Below are 20,858 nucleotides of genomic sequence, written 5' to 3' on the forward strand. Positions count from 1 at the left end.
AGTCTTCACTCCAAGTGCATTTGTGCAGGGCCAGATTCTCCACCCTGCTGGTTCCCCGCCTGGCACAGAGGGTGTGCTCAGCTGACTGTGCCGTTCTGTACTGGGCTGTATGGGACAACGGAGTGGAGAGGAGGGAAGAGGAGTGGGCTAAAGGAAGAAGCCCAGAACTAGACAATCAAGCTCCAGCTGATTCCTGGGGGACACAGCACCTTGAGTGGGCTCTGCTAAGAGCACCTGGGTGGGGAATATCCTCTGGAGCCCCAGGAGAGGTCCAGGAACCATGTCCACAGGCCTCAGGGACTCCCTGGCAGATTCTGCAGGCCCAATCCTGGATTAGGAGGTTACCGAGAGGCGCTGATTGTTGACGGGTAGACCACTGCTTCAGGCTTTGCATGCTCAGCAAATCCCATTTTTTAGCTAATTGGCACTTAAGAGGTTTCAGGATAAAGAACAGATTTGAAGAAAGGAGGTAACACAGCATAACTGACACAGAAGTTCGTGCGGATTCCTGGCAGGTCCTGTCTACGACTGTGCAGTTCAAACCCAGAACTCGAAAAGTCACAGTGCCTCCTGACTGGAACAGGAATCCTGGTTGATAACTGTACCCCACCCCCCACTTTCCCATCCCCTTGTTACAGGTTACAGCTCCTGGCATTTTCACTGCCTCTGCTTCACTCACATAACAGTGGACGCACCAAGGGAAGGGGGGCAGGGCAGGAGCTCCAGCCACTGTGCCTCCTTGGGGGCCACGTGCCCCCCTCCATAGGCATGGGCTCCCCCGGCCCCAGATTCCTGCCACAACCACTCACCACTCACCACTCACTTGTAAGCCCTGATGCCTGTGGCTTTGCTCCTGGCTCAGGAGGTGTCCAGGCTGGGATGCTGGGGTATGTGGCCCAACGTGAGCAGGAGGCATGGACTGTCACCTTCAGGAGGATGCATCTAAGCAGGGAGGCCACCAGCCGAGTCTCCCCAGGAAGCTCCAGGAAGAGGAAGGCATTATGTGGTCTGTCCCCACCCTCATTCCTCTGGCACCTCACACTTGGCCCTGTGCAAACACCCATCCCATCAATGGACAGCTGCTGGAGGGAGGGAAGAGACCGGAGGGAGGGAAGATACCGGAGGGTGGGAAGATACTGGAGAGCAGGAAGATACTGGAGGGAGGGAAGAGTGTGGTTTCAGACGGCTCTCCTGGGCTCCAGTCCCTGCCTTGCCATGGACCAGCTCTGGGACCTCGAGCCAGTGACGAATGTCTTAGAGTACCGTTTGCCACACAGATGAAAAACCTGCCTTCTGGGGCAGTGGTAGTGGCCGCCTCAGGAACAGCTGTCGGTTCCTTCCTGGGAGGGGCATCTGCTCTTTCTGGGAGCTGCACATTGCGCTGCCCCTCAGCTTTGGAACAGGGGACCCAGAAAGCAACTGGTCTTTCCGAATTGCCTTCCTACCTCTGCACGGACCCACCAGAAACCCTGCTCTTGGCCCCTTTGTGTGGACACGCGTGTCCTCTTCCAACAGCTCAGTCTCACTCAGTCTCTGGGGCACATGCTCCCAGGACAGCAGCTCTGGTCACCCACATCCCTGGCCCTGTTGGCTGAGTTCTTGGGCCTGACTGCTTCTTAGGCCTTGGCCAGCCACAGAGTGCTGCCCTGGCATAGGTGGCTACCACTTGTGTAGTCAGCATGGCACAGGTGACAGGTCTCACTGCACCACACAGTGCAGCGGGCTGGGGACCTCAGCCAAAGGCGCCCCGGCGGCAGGAGTGCACTCTGGCCCATCCAGCACAACGCCTGCTCCATCTTTTGGCACATGGCCAGGTGCTAGCACATGTGGGTGTCTTGTGGCATCTGTTTGCTGTGCCTTCCACGTGTCTATGGAATCTAACTGCCTCTGGAGCGAGTCCTGCCCTTTGTCCATCTCCGCGTCTGTCTCAGCTGCTGCCCTCTGGGCCCCGCATGTCTTCCCTCTCTGGAGGACAGTGGTCTGTTTCGCTTCCCTCTCTGGAGGTAGTGATCAGTTTCCTTGCCTGTCTTTCCCCATCGGCCTGAGAAGCCCTTGAGGACAGCAGTTCTGTTGTATTTGTCTCAGTGGCCCCATGCACGGCACAGTGTGGGGCTTTGAAAAGGGGAACGAGCCCCCAGCCCATGGGACTGCAGGGCCTTTCCCAGGGCTTCCCGGCCCTGCTCCTTCCCCTGCCAGGCCGGGGTAGGACATTCTTCCTGCTACTGCTCTAAGAGCTCATGGGAACTCTTCCGTGCTCCTTGCCCACGGACTGAGTGTGGACAGTTGTAGATGGCAGGGAGTTTTTATGGGGGTAATACAGAATTGGGGATCCAGGGTCTGACCGAACACCGTGAGACTGGATAGCAAATGCAGTCTGAGGAAACAGACCCTCGTGGGAGCCAGCGGTGGACTGACGGCTTCAGTAGGTGATTCAGGAAGGGTAAGGGCCAGCCCCTCCATGGATGTGGTTTTGGGGATGCCGTGTGTCTACAGTTATCCTCATCTGCACAAGGAGCAGTGTGGTCAGTGGAAAAATGGCCCTCCAAAAGAGATGCATGTCCTCATCTCTGGATGGTGTGAATGTTACCTTATAGTGCATAAAAGGTTGGGGTGGATCTTTGCAGATGCGATCAAGGAATTTGAGATGGGTAGATTATCCTGGATTATGTGGGTGGGCTATGTATTAGTCCATTCTCACACTGCTATAGAAAAAAAAAAAAGATAGGTCTTCTTGCTATTATGAGAACGGTACCAAAAGGGAAGATCCACCCCCAGGATCCTATTACCTCCCACCAGGCCCCAACTCCAGCATTAGGGATTACAACTCAACACGAGATTTGAGCAGGGACACATCCAAACCATCCCAGGCTCTAAACACCATCATCACATGCATTTTTCTAAGAGGGAGATGGGAGATTTTACCCACGGCAGAGGAGGAGGCCGCGATTGGAATGATGTGGTTACAAACCAAGGAATTCCAGGGGCCCCCAAAAGCTGGAGAAAACAGGGAACAGGATCTCCACCAGAAAAAGTACAGCCCCGCCGACACCTTGACTCGGCCCAGTGGTCCTGTTTCAGACTTCTGGCCTCCAGAACTGTAAGGGAATACATTTCTGTTGCTTTAAGCCCCTAAGTTTGTGGTAATTTGTTATAGCAGGAACTGATGCAAGAGTATTTCTCAGATCTGGTTATGTGTTCCCAGATAAATTCAGGGAAGTGTTGGTCAGGACCCTGAGCTTCAGAAGAGAACCAATGGCATACCATCTCTTCCCCAGGGAAGCATATTTAATTACGCCCTTGACAGGACTGACCTCTTTCAAAGCACAGCTCCTGAGAAAGCCACACCTTGGGCCACACCCTGTCCAGACCTCCCCACCGCTCCTGTCTTTGAAAAAAACCAAACAAGCAAGCAGTCTCTGGAGCAATCCCAGCCATTGCTCAGGTCCCTGTCTTCTCATCCTGGGTTACACATCAACCCCCTTCTGATTTCAGTGTCTCCAGTGTCTCCAGAATCTTCTCTTTAGAGTGCTAAAGTAGTATTTCTGAATCACAGCTCTGTTTAAAAGTCTCTATTGCCATGCAGGATTGGTATACAAAAATCAATTGTGTTTATATACACCAGCAGTGAACAATCCAAACATGATATTGAGAAACTTCCATCTATAATAGCAACAGAAAAGAATAAAATACTTAAGAGTACATTTAACACAAAAAGAGCATAGCATGTACACTGAAAATTACAAAACATTGTTAACAGAAATTAAAGACATTTTTAAAAACCCAAATAAATAGACACCCTGTGTTCATGGATTGGAAGACTTAATTTTGTTAAGATGGCAACACTCCTCAAATTGATCCACAGATTCAACACAATCTCTGTCAAAATCCCAGCTGGCTTCTTGGTAGAAAGTGACAAGCTGCTGATCCTAAAATTCATATGGAAATTCAAGGAACTCAGAATAGCAAAAATAATCTTGAAAAAGAAGAACGAAGTTGGACAACTCACAGTTCCCAATTTCAAAAGTTACTACAAAGCTGCAGTAATCAAGACAGCGTGGTGCTGGCATAAGGATGGACGTACAGATCAACAGACTGAAATTGAGTGTCCGGAAACCAACCCTTACATTTACGGCCAAGCAATTTTCAACAAGGCTGCCAAACAGTTCAATAGAGAAAGAATTGGATTTTCAACAAATGGTGCTTGAACAACTAGAGATCCTTATGCAAAAAAATGAAGTTGATCAAATATCTAACTATGACAGCTAAAACTATAAAACTCTTAGGAGAAAACACAGAATTCTTCCATGGCCTTGGATTTTGTGGTGGTTTCCTAGGTAGGGCACAAGAAGTACAAGCGGAAAAAAAAAAATAAATAAATATGGCCAGGTGCTGTGGCTCATGGCAGTAATCCCAGCACTTTGGGAGGCTTAGGTAGGCCAATCACCTGAGGTCAGGAGTTCGAGACTAGCCTGGCCAACATGGCGAAACCTCATCTCTACTAAAAATACAAAAATTTGCCGGACATGGTGGCGGGCGCCTGTAATCCCAGCTACTCGGGAGACTGAGGCAGCAGAATTGCTTGAACTCGGGAGGCGGAAGTTGCAGTGGGCTGAGTTCACACCACTGCACTCCAGTCTGGGCGACAGACCAAGACTCCATCTCAAGAAATAATAATAAATAAATTGGACTTCATCAAAATTAAAAACATGTGTGTTTCTAAGAATACCACCAAGAGAGTGAAAAGACAACACATTGGATGGAAGAAAATATTTGCCAACTATATATCTGATAAGGGACTGGTATCCAGAATATGTGAAGACCTCTTTCAACTCAACAGTAAAAAAGACAAATAACCCAACTTAAAAATGGGTAAGTACTTGAATAGACATTTTTTCAAAGAGAAATATAATGGCCAAGCAGCCACAAAAAGATGCCAAGCATCATTCATTAGTCATTTGGGAAATGCAAATCAAAACCACAATGAGATGCTGCTTCTCACCAGCCAGGATGGCTAGAATAAAAAAGACAGATAGTAACAAGTGTTGATGAGGATGTGGAGACACTGGAACCCTCCCACTACTGGTGGAAATGTAATAGTGCAGCCACTTTGGAAGACAGTCTAGCAGTTCCTCACAAAGTTAAAGTTACCATATGACCCAGAACTTCTACTTCTGGATGTATACCCAGGAGAATATATGTTCACACAAAAACTTGTACACAAATCTTCATAGCACCACTGTTCATAATAACCAACAAGTGAAAATAACACAAATGCTCATCAGCTGCTGAATGGATAAACAAAATGTGGCATAGCCATAACATGGAATATTATTCAGCTCTGAAAAGGAATGAAATGCTGACACATGCTATAACATGGATGAACCTTGAAAACATGATGCTAAGTGAAAAATTCCAGGCACAGCAGGCCCCTTACTGTATGATTCCATTTATTTGAAATGTCCTGAATTGACAAATCCATAGACACATGCATTCAAGGAGTGGTTGCTGGCTGCTGGGGATGGGGAGGTGTCTGATGCATCATTGGATCAGGGTCTCTGGGCGGGAACCAACCACCTACCAGGTAAAGTGAGGTCAGCTCCTCCCCCTTTGCTGGTGAGCCCAGTATCACCAAGTGACCTGCCCAGGCCCTCAGATAGGGCGGAGCAGGGCTCTGCTTAAATGCACTGAGTTTTGTGAATAGCACCAAAGGGAAGCCTCTTGAGCAAAAGCATCTCCTCCTCCTCCCCCTCCCCCATTTCATGCTCTTACCAACGGTGCGAGATTCTTAAAGACAGCAATTTGAGTCTGGCCGCCTTCTCCCGTGTTGTGTTTGTTCAGTGAGCATTTGCCATGGGCTGATGACCCTGTGCATTCACACACTGGCATCCAGTTCCCTCCCTGTGCCATTATGAGGATCCATGTCAGGGTGGTAATTGGCTTGTGCGCAGCTGATTTTCTGTCCCAGAGGTCCGCCTCCCACCCTCACGCTCACTGGCCCAGGAGAGCATCATGACATCTGATTGTTTCCCAACACTTTAATTGTGTACTCTGGGTTTCAGGTTAGTTTGTGGATTATCTTTCAGATAATTGAAAAGGATGCTTTCAGATGCCAAATGATGACTGTAAGTACTCATCAAAGTGTCCACTTACTGATGACTTCACTTCTCCCCGCCGCCCCCACCCCCTCCCTGCCCAGCTTTGATTACAGATCCTATCAGCTGCATTGCCTAGCAATTAAGCCATGTGTGGCTCGAGGGAAAAGCTGTGTTTGAATCACGCAAACAGGCTGCTAGTGGTGGAAGGGTCCCTGGGGATCATCTGGCCCGACTCCTCATCTCATAGGCAGTGTTTTGAGATCTCTGCGTCCAGGAGAAGTGTGACATCTTCCTGAAGGGCCCATGGGGAATTAACTGCAAACACAGGATGGCTGCCTGGCTCTCCAGACTTCTCGGCAATGCCCTTCCTCTCACCATAATTGTCAGATAAATGGGGCCGTGGGCACGATGCAAACCTTGCAGAGAAGAACAGGCTCTGTGCTGGAGCCAGGGCACCTGGGCCCCAGGCCTTCCCAGCAGGGCCCATGGGGGACCTGGGCTGGCGGTGAAATCAATTTTTGTGCCTGCCCATTGTCTTTGGTCTCCCTTCAAGACCCTGATAAGTTATTTTTTCCTGGGGAGTTGAGAGGTCTAAGCAAGCTAAGGGATGACAAATACCTGGCACATAGTAAGTGCTTAATAAATGCTGGTTCTTATCTTTATATTCCCTGTGTTCTCCTCACCCCAGGTTTAGGAAAGGAGCTGGATCTGTGTTGGGCTATGGACCTGATGTCAGGTGACTCAGATTGGCACAGCCTCTGCCATGTGAATGGCCTTAAAAGTCCAATGACTTCTGGGCCATCCACTGCTGCTTATGCAGAATGGCAGGCGACTCCCACAGGCTGGGTTGTATGGCTGGATTGCTGTCTTTACTGAGCACTTGTCCTCGCCAGCCCCTCTGAGGATGGCAGGGACTAGTACAGCCTCAGGCACCAAGAACCCCCAGGCAGAATCACGGGGTGCCCGCCAGTGCTTCTGCCAGGAACAGGAGCCAAGAGGACGGCCAGGTCATGGCCCTGCCCTGGGGGAGCACACAGTTGCTGGGCAGGGTTCACACCTGGGTTTCCTTAAGTGTGTCCCTGAAGTGGGCCCAGCATCTGTCGTGGAAATGCCAGCACCTCAGCTCCACTGAGGCTCCCAGGAGTCCCTGCCTAACAAAACCGGTTCCCTTTGGTAAGCGAGAATGCCTCCATTTGGCCTTGGACTCCCCTTTTTCTGGCATACCTGTCTATGGACAGCAACCTCTGGAAACGGCCTGAGATGGGGTGATAGTTTGAGATGTCTGCAGGCGAGTGCCCGAGGTTCAGCTAGAGGACAAGTGCGGGCAGCTTGTGAGGAGGAGAGGAGGCCCTGTTTGACCCCATGGCACATCGTTAGGGGACCACCAAGGTCACAGAGCCAGGCAGGATTCCTGGTGCTGGGACCACAGTGGGAGCCAGGCCTCTGCTCTTGGGAGCTCCTGGGGCAGGTGGCACAGGGCAGGCATGAGCCACATGGGTGGGGTCTGCCCAGCGGCGCTCAGAGCCATGAAGAGCAGCAGAGCAGGGTGGGGGACAGGAGTAGTGGGGCAGGGAGGGGGTCAGCAGGGGAGGCCTCTCCCAAGAGACCTGCAGGGGCAACGGGGAGGGGCCTGTGTCTGAAGTCCCGAGTGTGCAGAGGCCGAATCGGGAGGTGCCGTAGCCAGTGGGGTGGAGCTGGGAGCTTGAGGGTATAGGGATGACAGTAGAGGAGGGCACGTGGCCTTGCAGTCCTGGGAGAGACTTTCTATTTTATTCCAAATATCACTCCCTCCTTCATTCCGACTCAGGTTAGCGAGTGAACTGCTCTTTTTCCACTGTCTGGAGCTGCTCAAGCCGGATGTTGATCTGGGACTCTGTGGGCTGACTTGTGTACCACCCACGGTGTACCGTACCACCTCTCTAAACAGGCACAGCCTCTGACCCCGGGCCACCCCCAGCGACTTCAGCCCTCAGGGAAGCTGTGTCTCCTTCAGCTGAGGCTCCTGCACTCTGCACTGGGGTGCAGACATGACTAAGTCTCTATCCAGTCTTCGGCACTCTTGGGCCATGATGGCACAAACAGGTGACTGTCAGTAACAGTCCAGGCCCCAGGTCAGCACAAGGCACAGTGGTCTCCCAGGGGCCAGGCGGCAGGCGGCGGGCAGGAGCCTGTGAAGGTTGGAGAAGGTTTCCTTGAAGAAATGCTGCTGGAGTGGAGCCCTGTGGGCTGAACAGGAGTCTCCGGATGGGTGACAGACCTGCAGTCTCCTGCAAAGACTGGCACCAAGTAGTGCAGGGCACACCCATGAGCTGGAGCGGGCACAGTCAGGGCAGGTGCTGGGCATGGGTGGAACACACAGGGAAAGGAGTCTGGTTGGTACAGGGGGTTCCTAGAAGAGAAGGCTGCAGAGGAGGGGGCAGCCGTGTCCCCTGGTTCAGTCCTGGTGGTGACTCCAAGAAGAAATGCAGGCTCCGAGAGAGGGAGCATCTTGCCCAGTGCACGTAGCTTAGTCAGTGGCAGAGGCTGGATGTGAGCACAGCATTCCTCCCTGGCAGCTGGGCCACCTTGGACTGTTTGCTGGGTGTGCATCTCAGGGCAACGCCAGACCCAGCAGATCACTCTGTCCAGGCAGCAAGCTAGTCCTGTGGGCCCCAAGATGCCAGGAGCTGCTCTGTGGAGCTGTCCCTGCCACCTGCCAGCTCCGTCCCTTGACAGAGGATGGCCCATGGAGACCCTGTGTTCCTCTTGCTTCCCTGTGGATGTTTTTTCCAACTGCTGTTGGTTCTCGTCCCTGCAGGAATAGGATGTAAAGTCTGACTAGAAAGCAGCACTATTGCCCTAGGTGGGGTGCAGGCTGAGCCCATCCCTCACTGGCCGGGGGTCCAACTCTGCGATGCACTGTAGGGGTCCCAGGCCTGCAGCTCCGGAGCTCCTGCTTCCTTCTTTGTGCAGCGCAGACACCCAGGACTAGTCTTCAGGTGTTGGGTTGGAGTTTTCAGACACGGGGAAGCAGGGCTCCTAGACTGGTGGCCTTGACTCCCCAGCCTGGCCCCGGCCCCCCCATCAGCCCCACATCCAGGCGTCTGCCCCCAGGTTGCTGCTCCATTCAGTGGGAACAGTGGGGTATTTGTCTCCCAAGTGCATCTGTGTTCATAAGCGCACCACAACATACCATGCCAGGCCCACGTGCACACGCGTGCGGCACACACAAACTGTGCTCTGTGGCCTCTGCTCACACTGTTCTCTCTGCCTCTAGGCCTTTCCTGCCTGCTGCCATCTGGGTAATTCTTTCCACCCTCAGCATGCCACTCAGGCATATCCTCCAGAAGCTCTCCTGAGACGGGGAGGTTCCCCTGCTCCCCTGGCCACCCCCCATCTCAGGACCTCAAGTGAGACTAAACCTGCTGTCTGAGTGTCTGTCTCCCCAGCAGACAGGAATGGGGGACTGTGCTGTCTATCCCTGGAGCCTCCGTACCAGCACAAGCCTGGAGTCTAGCATAGGGCGAATTTTGACGGAGACAAAAAAAGATAGGTGCCAGGCCCCTGTTTTATTTGGAGGAAATCAGGGAGGGCTCCCTGTGGGAGGTGACATGTGTGCTGAAAGCTGGGGTATGGACAAGTAGCTCCTGGGAGCCTGGCCACGCAGTGATGGTGGAATCCTTGTCGAGGGGCTCCTTCCACACCCCCACCCCACCCGTGCTGCAGAGGAGTGACGGCAGTGCTGAGTCCTGGGTTGCAGAGCCACATCCCATGCAGAGTTGCCTGTGCACTGTCCCTGTCCTGTTGTGTTAGGCAACTGGGGTTCTAGTGTGCCAGCAACCACCCAGCTAGGTGAGGGCAGAGCCAGGGCTGCCCCTGAGCTGGGCTTGAGACCACCATGCTCCCCTGCCAATCCATACAACATCCGGGCTGGAAGGGGCGCCAGAGCCCAGCGCCTTGCCCTAGTGCAGGGGAGACGGGCGCCTGTGTGTGTGTGTGAGTCTGTGCAGGTGAAACGGGCACCTGTGTGAGTGTGTGTGAGTCTGTGCAGGGGAGACAGACATCTGTGTGAGTGTGTGTGAGTGTGCAGGGGAGACGGGCAACTGTGTGAGTGTGTGTGAGTCTGTGCAGGGGAGGCAGACATCTGTGTGAGTGTGTGTGAGTGTGCAGGGGAGACGGGCAACTGTGTGAGTGTGTGTGAGTCTGTACAGGGGAGACAGACATCTGTGTGAGTGTGTGAGTGTGCAGGGGAGACAGACACCTGTGTGAGTGTGTGTGAGTCTGTGCAGGGGAGACGGGTGCCTGTGTGTGTGAGTCTGCGTGTGAGAGTGAGAGTGCGAGTGTGAGTGGACTGCTGCAGTTGCCTAAAGCTGGCCAGCTGGCAGCATGACAGGGACCGTCCCTGAGGATCTGCAACCCTGTTCTCACCAGCGTGGCTTGTGCACTCCCCTGGGAGCCCCATGCCTTCCTTCATTGCTGTCGAGGAATACTTGAGGCTGTGTGGTTTATAGAGAAAGGAGGGTGAATTGGTTTGTGGTTCTGCAAGCTGTCCAGGAAGCATGGCAGTATCTGCTTGGCTTCTGGGGAGGCCTCAGGGAGCTTTGACTCATGGCAGAAGGCAGAGCAGGAGCAATGGAGAGGGAGGAGGCAGTGCCACACTCTCCTAAACCATCAGACCTCGAGAGAAGTCCCTCACTGTCACAAGGACAGCACCAAGGCGCTGGTGCTAACCGTTTATGAGAAATCCACCCCGACATCGAGTCACCTTCCACCAGGCCCCACCTCCAGTGCTGGACTGGAGATTGGGGATTGGATTTCAACATGAGATTTGGTGGAGACAAACATCCAACCATATCCCACTCTCCACCTGGACAGATGGACATTTGGGGCCCATCGTCCTGTGCCGTGGGGCTGTCCTGTGCATTGTCAGACGTGCAGCAGCGTCCGTGCTCTCTACCCACTGGATGCCGGTAGCACCCACTCCCCGAGATGTGATAACCAGCAATGTCTCCAGGCTTCGCCAAGTGTCTCCCCGGGGGCAGGAGCACCCCGGTGAGAACCCCCACCGCTCGGATTGTGGCAGTGCCCGGAGCCTGCCTCTCAGGGCAGAGATGGCGGCCTGCCTTCCCCTGTGAGCACCAGCTCTGGTCTCTGAACCCCACACCCCACGCTTGTCCGCGCCCCCACCGTGGCACCTCTTGCTGAAGAATGAAGCGCCCCCCGGTCTCTTTCATTCTCAGCGCGGTTTCTGAAACTCTAGGTGGTGGGCTCGGAACTTCTGAATGTGATTAGTGGAGCTGGGCTCTCTGCGTCAGAGGCAGCAGAGCACTTGAGTTCCTGTTCAAACAGGGCTAAACTTATCTTTCAGAAAATAGGCTGTTTTTGAGGCCTAATCATAGGCATTAAAGCCATTAATTAGTAATAAGATTCAATTTCCCAGTGTCCTTGCCCGTGTGTGTGTCCTGATGTAGAGATTGTGCTGTGAGCATTTTCCGCAGATGCATCGACAGACACCTGCTGTTCCCGCTCAGCAGCGACGCGGCGTCATGTTCCCCAGCCCGGCCAGGCCCCGAATAACCCCATTACCGAGAAGGATGATCCACACCAAATGTCCTTCCCCTGGGTCGGGAGGGACGCACAGGGATGGGAGCCCGAGAAGGCTGTTGGCAGGGCCCGCCTTCATCAGAGCCCCACCTTCAAACGCTCCACTGAGGCTGGCCTACAGAAGGGATGTACGGGTCCCGGAGTCGAGGTCTCTGCTCAGTCCGGCCGCCATTTGGTCCTCCCTCGATCACATGATTCTCTCGGTTTTCTTAACCACCGCCCTCCCAGCTTGCCTTCCCCTGGGACCCACACAGGCTTCGGGGTCACAGGTGTATTTACCCTTCATCCCAGCACAGGGCACTCGGGAGCAAAGAGCCAGGAGCACATGGAGGGTCGGAAGAGGGAGGTCTGGGTGTCCCCCCAGCACTGTTGACCACACAGGTAGGGTGCCAGTTTACACGAACAGATGGCCCCAAAATGCTGGGCCTATAGGAAGTTCTCAAAGAGGCACTCGCCACTTCCTGTTTAAGTATGGTTCAGTAGGTCTGAAATGTAAATATCCTGGGGGTGATGAGGCCACATCTAAATAGGCATGTGAAGATGGGTCAGGAGAGGCTGCTGTGATAACCAAACACAGCCACGCACCAAGGGGCAGCGTGCACACCCTTGGGCCACGTCCCTGTGGCTCCCAGAAGGCCTGGGGAGTGGGCAGGGAAGACCATGGGATCCTCAGTTTCCATCTCACAACCCAACCATGCAGCTCCCCTCAAGGCAGCACCAGAGCTTGGTGCAGGCCCGGGACCCTGGACACCTGGCTGTGTGCTTCCGAGGCAGGCGTGGGTCTCCCGCCCTCTGGGCAGGCTGTGCTTCCGAGGCAGGCAGTGGGCTGCAGCAGATGAGTGTGAGCAAGTGCCAAAGTGAATGGAGCACTTTCCCACACAAGAGTTCCAGACTGACATTTCTGGTGCATTTTGGATAATTTCTGATGTTTAGATGAGCATGCATGCTGATTTTAGCTGTACTGTGTTCTTAGCCTCCCATAATTTGTTTGCATCTTCATGGATAGAGTGTTTCTCAGAAAGAATTCAGTGTTTTGTTTTTGGTTTTTTCAAAACAAAATGCTCCTCATGTGGGCTTTTATTTTAAAACGGTTGGGTCTGACCTGCAGAACGTTGGCAACAGGGCCCCTGTGCCGGCCCCTAATATCTTGCTTTGTTTTTGAAAGCCCCCCACCTCTTGTGAAGGCAGGTGGCCCAGGGTGTTGTGTGATTTGTGGCTCACAGTGAGTTGACTTTGTGTCGAGGGAGGGCTGGGGACCTTGTGCTCAGCCTGTGCCCACGAAGGCAGGCGTGATGGTAAGTCAACTCTGCGTGGCCATCAGGAAGGAGATGGGAGAACAAAGCATGTGCCCAGGGCCAGCGTCTCACATGGGGATGGGGGGTGGGTACCATTCTTCACAGGCTGTTGTGGAGTGGCCACGGACCTCCGTGCCAGGGTCTGCTGGCACTGCCTAAGCAGCTGCCATGCCCCAGGACCATGGGCTGCCTGCTGGCTGGCTGTGCCTGGGTGGTGCCAGCACCAGGAAGGGCCAGGCTGGGATCCTCCGCAGCTCCCGCTCTCCCTCCCCAGCAGCCGCCATCCTTGCCCTGCCTGATAGTTAACAGTTTTGACAGGCCAGGCTATTTTTAGAAACCTGTTCCCACTCCTTTTCCCTGTGGCAAAAAGGGAAGCAAGTTAAATTTTAAAATTAATCCACCACCCTTCCCCTCCTCCAACACACACTGACACGCGCATTACCCACCCGCGACCTGAAGCTTGGCAGAGTCCTGGGCCACAGGAGGGGCTGCCCTGCCAGGCACCGAGAGAGGCATGTGGGTCTTTGATCTGGGAGGCGGTCCTGTGGGACTCAGCGTGTTGTCATCATCGTCCCCAGCAGAAACCAGTGCAGAGGGGAAGCAGCTTGCTGGGCTGAAGCCTGGTTGGAATTCGGGTTCCTAGTTCTGAGTCTGTGCCCTTTGTAGTACTGTGGTTGGCAGTGGTGGAGGACGCCACCGGGTCAGATACCCGCGGTGGGGTTCCTAGTCTCACTTCCCATAACCCCACGCCTTGCAAAGCTCTCCCATGCCCCCACTCGATTTGGTCCTGACAGTAGCCCTAGAAGAGAGGCCCAATGAAGATTTTTACCCCCATGTTACTCAGGACACACCTGGAGGCCTGGCGATGAAATCAAAATTACTCAAAGCTGCGCCCCGGGAGCCGTCTTCCTGTGGGGTCTGGTGAGCACCCAGTGGTCTCTAGACAGAAACACACCCAGGTGCTCATTGGCAGGTAGCACCAACCCCAGACAGGGATGTTGAAAAACAATGGTGTTAGCTTGAACAATAAACTTCAAGTGAAAGTTAAATAGTCACCAGTTTTTAACTATTAACCTAATAACAATGTAGAAAGAAATTCTGTGTATATCAGTGTCCTTTGCTTGGTTCATTTACATTTAAGCTTTCGGTGAGGCCCTTTTCTGTATTAGACTTTGAAAGCATCTGCAGGGTCGGGCAAAAGGGAGGACAGAGTCAGGCAGGCCCAGTTCCCACTTTCCCGTGGCTCTGCCCCTGCCTGGCAGGGAGATTTTTACAGAAGGTGTCACCTCGCTGAACCCCAGGTCCTCATCCTTAAAGGGTGGCAACCGCAACCCCTGCTCCCAAGGCTGCAGTAAGGATGAAAGAGTCGTGACTGTACAGCGGGTCCAGCCACATCTGCTCCCCACCTTTCCCCCCTCCCCGCTCCCTGCTCAGGCTGCAAGAGACATAAACCAGCTCAGTTGCCTCTGAACAAGATTTTTCCTCCTCAAATTCAAATCAGGCAGTGACTGGCCATTCCCCCAGGCTGTGACTGTGCTGGGTGGCCATACTCACTCATGCCTGTCAGCTCGCTGCGTTTTCATATAAAAGGCAAGGCCTTATTGGGTGCTGCTAGTAATAAAAGTGATTGTTGGTATGCCGTGACCGACTCAGTCTCTGAATTTTTTTAACAGCTTTGTTGTAGTCTTATTGACACATAATAAATGAAACACATTTAACGTGTATCATTTGACGTGTTCTGTAGTGTACACACCCATGAAACCATCACCACCACCACCAAGATCGGATGGGGCGCATTCATCTCTCCCAAGCTCCCTCCTGCTCCCTTCTGCCCCTCCCCAATGCCTTCCCCTTCGATCGCTGACCTGCTTTCTGTCACCGTAGATGAGGTTGCACTTTCTAGAGTTTTAAATAAATGGATACCTACGCTGTTTTTTTAACTGGCTTCGTTCATGCATCGTGATTCATGTATGTTTTCGCGTGTCCCAGTAGCTCTTTTTTTCAGCCGGGAGTAGTATTCCACTGTATGCATACACCATAATAGTTCTGATCCACTCACTTGATAGATACTTGGCTTGCTTCCAGTTTATGGCTTGTTACAAATGTAAAGCAGCCAAGACCATTTGTGTAAAAGGCTTTGTGTAGACCTGTGCTTTCATTTATTTGGAGTAACTGCCTAGGAGTAGAATTGCTAGGTCAGGTGGTCGTTGTGTTTTTTATTTTTTTATTTTTAAGAAACTTCCAAACTGTTCTACAAAGTGGTTGTGCCATTTTACACGCCCACTGGCAGTGCATGAGAGTTCCAGTTCCTCCACCTCCCCACCGCACTTGATGTGGTCGGTGATTTTCACCCTAGGCCCTCTAACAGATGAGTGAATTCGCGTCTCGCTGGAGTTTTGATTCGCATCTCCCTACTGACTCACAGTGTTAAGTACCTTATATGTTTACCTGCCATCTATATTATCTTCCTTAGGAAAGCGTCTGTCAAATCTTTTGCCTATTATTTTACTGGGTTTGTTTGTTTGTTTGTTTGTTTGAGACAAAGTCTCCCTCTGTTACCCAGGCTGGAGTGCAGTGGTGCGATCTCAGCTCACTGCAACCTCCGCCTCCCGGGTTCAAGCAATTCATGTGTCTCAGCCTCCCGAGTAGCTGGGACTGCAGGCGCCCACAACCACACCCGGCTAATTTTTTGTTTGTTTCTTTTTTTCAGTAGAGACGGGATTTCGCCATGTTGGCCAGGCTAGTCTCCAGCTCCCCACACGATCCACTCACTTCGGCCTCCCAAAGTGCTGGGATTACAGGTGTGAGTCACCCTGCCAGACCAAGTATTTCTTTTATAAAAGGCATGTGCTTTTGGTGTCATATCTAAGAAATCTTGGCCTAACTCAAAGTCACAAAGAGTTTTCTCCCACGTGTTCTTTCAGGAGTTTTGTAGTATTAGGTTCTACATTGGGGTCTGTGTTTCATTTTGAGTTAATTTTTTACAGAATACAGAGTGGGGACTGAAGTTCCTTTTAGTGAGTGTGTATTCAGTTGCTCCAGCCTCATCTGTTGAAAAGACAATCTTTTCTTGACTGAATTGCCTTTGCATATTTGTCAGACATCATTTGTCCGTATATGACGGATCTACTTCTGGACCATTTATTCTGTTTTATGGATCTGCTTGTCTGTCTTGAAACTAATACCACGCAGTCTTCATTATGGCTGTTGTGCGAAAACTCCTGAAGTCAGGTAATATTTTGGCCATTCTAGGTCTTTTGTATTTCCATATGAATCTTCTCATCAGTGTGCCACTTTCTATTTTTTTTTAAAAAGCCTGCTGGAATTTTTATTGGCATGATGTTGAATATGTAGATCAGTCTGGGGAGAACTGACATCTTTGTGTTGAGTTTTCCTAACCAGGATCAAGGTATATCTCTTCATTTTTTTGAGCCGTCTATAATTTCTCTAAGTATTTTGTGGATTTCCACATACCAGTCTCACTCGCCTTCTGTCAGATTCAGCCCTAAGTATTTTGTATTCTTTATGCTATTGTAAATAGTATTTTTTAAGTTTAAATTTCCAATTGCTTATGCTACTATATAGAAATGCAGTTGATTTATATATATATATGTCAATCTTTTATTTATTTTTTATTTTTTTGAGATGGAGTCTCACTCCATCTCAAAATGGAGTGCAGAGGCGTGATCTCTGCTCACTGCAACCTCCACCTCCCGGGTTGAGGTGATTCTCCTGCCTCAGCCTCCCTAGTAGCCGGGATTACAGGCACCCACCACCACACCCGGCTAATTTTTGTATTTTTAGTAGAGACGGGGTTTCACCATGTTGGCCAGGCTGGTCTCGAACTCCTGACCTCAGGTGATCCACCTGCCTCAGCCTCCCAAAATTCTGGGATTATAGGCATGAGCCACCACGCCTGGCCTATATGTTGATCTTATAGCCTAAAACCTTACTAAACCTACTTATTAGTTCTAGTGGCTGTTTTTAAAGATTCCACTGGATTTCCTACAAAGTCAGTCATGTCATCTGAGGATAAAGACACTTTTAATTCTTTTCCAAACTAATGCATTTTATTTTTTATTTGCCTAGTTCTTCCAGTGCAGTGTTGAATAGAAGTGCTGAGAATAAGACATTTTCTGGTCTGAAGGGGAAAGACATCATTTACCCTTAAGTATGATGTCTGTGGATTTTCAGAGATGGTCTTGATCAAGTGGAGGCACCTCTCTCCTGTCCTGGTTTGTTGAGAGTTTTTACATTTTTAATCAGGAATGAATGTTGTGTTGTGTCACACACTTTTTCTGCAGCCATTAAGATTATCATATGGTTTCTTTTTTTTTAATTTGTTAATATGGTGAATTACATTGATTCATTTTCAAATGCTAAACCAACCTTGCATTCCTAAGATAATCTTTAGTTGGTAATATTATTTTTTCATGTAAGTTAGATTCAATATCCTGAAAACCCTTGTAAGAATTTTTAAATCTATGTTTATAAGGAATATTTGTAGTTTTCTTGTAACATTCCTGTCTTGGTTTGGCATCAGGATAATGCTGGACCCAGAGGATGAGTTGGAAAATATTCCCTCTGATTTTCTGGAAGAGTTTGTGTCTTTCTTCAATGTTTGGTAGAATCTGCTAGTAAAATAATCGTGATCTGGAGTTTCTTTGTGGATATTGACTATGAATTCAATTTCTTTTATAGGTATATTAAAGAATCTTCTGGTTGGCTGTTTCTTCTTTAGTGAACTTTGGTAGTGTGTGTCTTTCAATGAAATTATCCATTTTATCTATGTTGTCATATGTAATGAAATATTTTCAGAATATTTATTTTCTTTTCAATATTTAGAGAACCTACAGTGATATCATCTCTTTTATCCTGATATTGATAATTTATATCTTCCTTCCTCTCCTGATCAGTTTGGCTAGAGATTTATAGATTCTATTGAGCTTCTCAGAGAACCAGCTTTTGGTTTCATTGATTTTTTTCTATTGATTTTCTGTTTGCTATTTCATTGATTTCCATTTTGCTGTTCATCCTTTTCTTTTCTTTCTTTGGATTTAGTTTGTTCTTCTATTCCTGATTTATAAAGTGGAAGATGAAATCATAAATTTGAGAGTTTTTTTCTAATAGGTGGTTTGTGCTATGAATTTCCTTGTAAGGATTGCTTTAGTGATGGCTCACAAATTTTGATATGTTATACTTTCATTTTTATTCAGTTCAAAATAATTCCTAATTTATCACTTAATTTCTTCTTTGACCTGAGGGTTATTTGGAAGTGTGTTGTTCAGTTTCTAAATGTTTGGGAATTTTACATGTATTTTTCCATTATTGATTGCTAATTTAATTTCATTGTTGTCAGGGAACATACATTGTATGACTTGAATCCTTTTAAACTTAAATTCTAGTCAAGAATATGGTATATATTGATAAATACTCAATGTTCACTGGAAATAATTTATATTTTACTATTTTCAAGCAGGATGTTCTGTAAATATTGATTAGAACAAGTTGTTTGACAATATCATTTCTGTCTTTTATGCCCTGGCTGATTTTCTGTTTGCTGGTATCGATCATTGAAACAGGATATTGAATTGCCCACCTACCACAGTAGATTTGTCTGTTTCCAATCAGCTCCATTAGATTTTACTTAACGAATTTTGGAGCTCTGTTATTAGGTACGTAATTTAGGATTCTTATGTATTTTTTGAGGAATTGAGCCCTTTATACTTATGAAATGGCATTTGTAACTTTATAATATCAATTGCTATGATGTTAATATAGCCAATGTAACCTTCTTTACATTTGTATTAACATGATATACTTTTTTCCACACTTTTTTTTTTTTCGTGGGAGGGGGCCCTGTGGCCAGGCTGGAGTGCAGTGGCGTGATCTCAGCTCACTGCAACCTCCACTTCCTGGGTTCAAGTGATTCTCCTACCTTAACCTCCTGAGTAGCTGGGACTACAGGTGCACGCCACCATGCCTGGCTAATTTTTATATTTTTAGTAGAGGCAGGGTTTCACTATGTTGGCCAGGCTGGTCTCAAACTCCTGACCTTAAGTGATCTGCCTGTCTTGGCTTCCCAAAGTGCTGGAATTACAGGTGTGAGCCACCATACCTGGACCCTTTTTCCATACTTTAAATTTTAACCAATTTTTTTTATACTTAAAGTACATTTTTTGTAAGTGCTTGCTTTTTTTTTTATCCTGAAAATCTCTGCCTTTTATTGGGTGCACCTACATTTAGTTCATTTACATTTAATGTGATTATTAATACACTTAGATTTAAGTATATCATCTTCTGTTTGTTTTCTACCTTCCCCAACTGTTCTTTGTTCTATGTTTCTCTTTTCCTGACTTCTTTTGGATTCACTGAGTACTTTCATGATTCCATTATTTTTATAGACTATTTCTAGAGCAATTTTAGGTTCACAGCAAAACCGAGTAGAAGTACAGAGTTCCCATATACCCCTCCCTCCCACCACAGACGCAGACCTTTCAAACTCTCAACATCCCACACTAGAGTGGTACATTTGTTATGATCAATGAACCTACATTAACACATCAATATCAACCAAAGTTCATAGTTTTCACTAGGGTTCACTCTTGGTATTGTACATTCTATGCATTTGAATAAATGTCTAATGATGTGTATCCACTATTAGAGTATCATACAGAATAGGTTTATTGCCCTAAATATCCTCTATGCTCTGCCTATTTATCCTTCTTTGTTCCCTAACCTCTATTGTTTTGCGTTTTCTAGAATGTCATATCGTTGGAATTATACAGCATGTAGCTTTTTCTTTTTTTTTTTTTTTAATTTATTTATTATTATTATACTTTAAGTTGTAGAGTACATGTGCATAACGTGCAGGTTTGTTACATATGTATACTTGTGCCATGTTGCTGTGCTGCACCCATCAACTCGTCATTTACATCAGGTATAACTCCCAGTGCAATCCCTCCCCCCTCCCCCCTCCCCATGATAGGCCCCGGTGTGTGATGTTCCCCTTCCTGAGTCCGAGTGATCTCATTGTTCAGTTCCCACCTATGAGTGAGAACATGCGGTGTTTGGTTTTCTGTTCTTGTGATAGTTTGCTAAGAATGATGGATTCCAGCTGCATCCAAGTCCCTACAAAGGACTCAAACTCATCCTTTTTGATGGCTGCATAGTATTCCATGGTGTATATGTGCCACATTTTCTTAATCCAATCTGTCACTGATGGACATTTGGGTTGATTCCAAGTCTTTGCTATTGTGAATAGTGCCACAATAAACATACGTGTGCATGTGTCTTTATAGCAGCATAATTTATAATCCTTTGGGTATATACCCAGTAATGGGATGGCTGGGTCATATGGTACATCTAGTTCTAGATCCTTGAGGAATCGCCATACTGTTTTCCATAATGGTTGAACTAGTTTACAATCCCACCAACAGTGTAAAAGTGTTCCTATTTCTCCACATCCTCTCCAGCACCTGTTGTTTCCTGACTTTTTAATGATCGCCATTCTAACTGGTGTGAGATGGTATCTCATTGTGGTTTTGATTTGCATTTCTTTGATGGCCAGTGATGATGAGCATTTTTTCATGTGTCTGTTGGCTGTATGAATGTCTTCTTTTGAGAAATGTCTGTTCATATCCTTTGCCCACTTTTTGATGGGGTTGTTTGTTTTTTTCTTGTAAATTTGTTTGAGTTCTTTGTAGGTTCTGGATATTAGCCCTTTGTCAGATGAGTAGATTGCAAAAATTTTCTCCCATTCTGTAGGTTGCCTGTTCACTCTGATGGTAGTTTCTTTTGCTGTGCAGAAGCTCTTTAGTTTAATGAGATCCCATTTGTCAATTTGGGCTTTTGCTGCCGTTGCTTTTGGTGTTTTAGACATGAA

The 20,858-nt window shown here is 48.8% G+C and overlaps 1 protein-coding gene across 3 annotated transcripts in view; it reads left to right on the forward strand.

Moving 5' to 3' along the window:
* Nucleotides 1–20,858, forward strand: part of LOC105488384 (trafficking protein particle complex subunit 9) — a 724,351-nt gene that overhangs the window by 658,347 nt on the left and 45,146 nt on the right. The gene's annotated exons all lie outside the window — the stretch shown is intronic.

Source organism: Macaca nemestrina, chromosome 8 (genome assembly GCF_043159975.1).
Source record: "Macaca nemestrina isolate mMacNem1 chromosome 8, mMacNem.hap1, whole genome shotgun sequence".
NCBI lineage: Eukaryota > Metazoa > Chordata > Mammalia > Primates > Cercopithecidae > Macaca > Macaca nemestrina.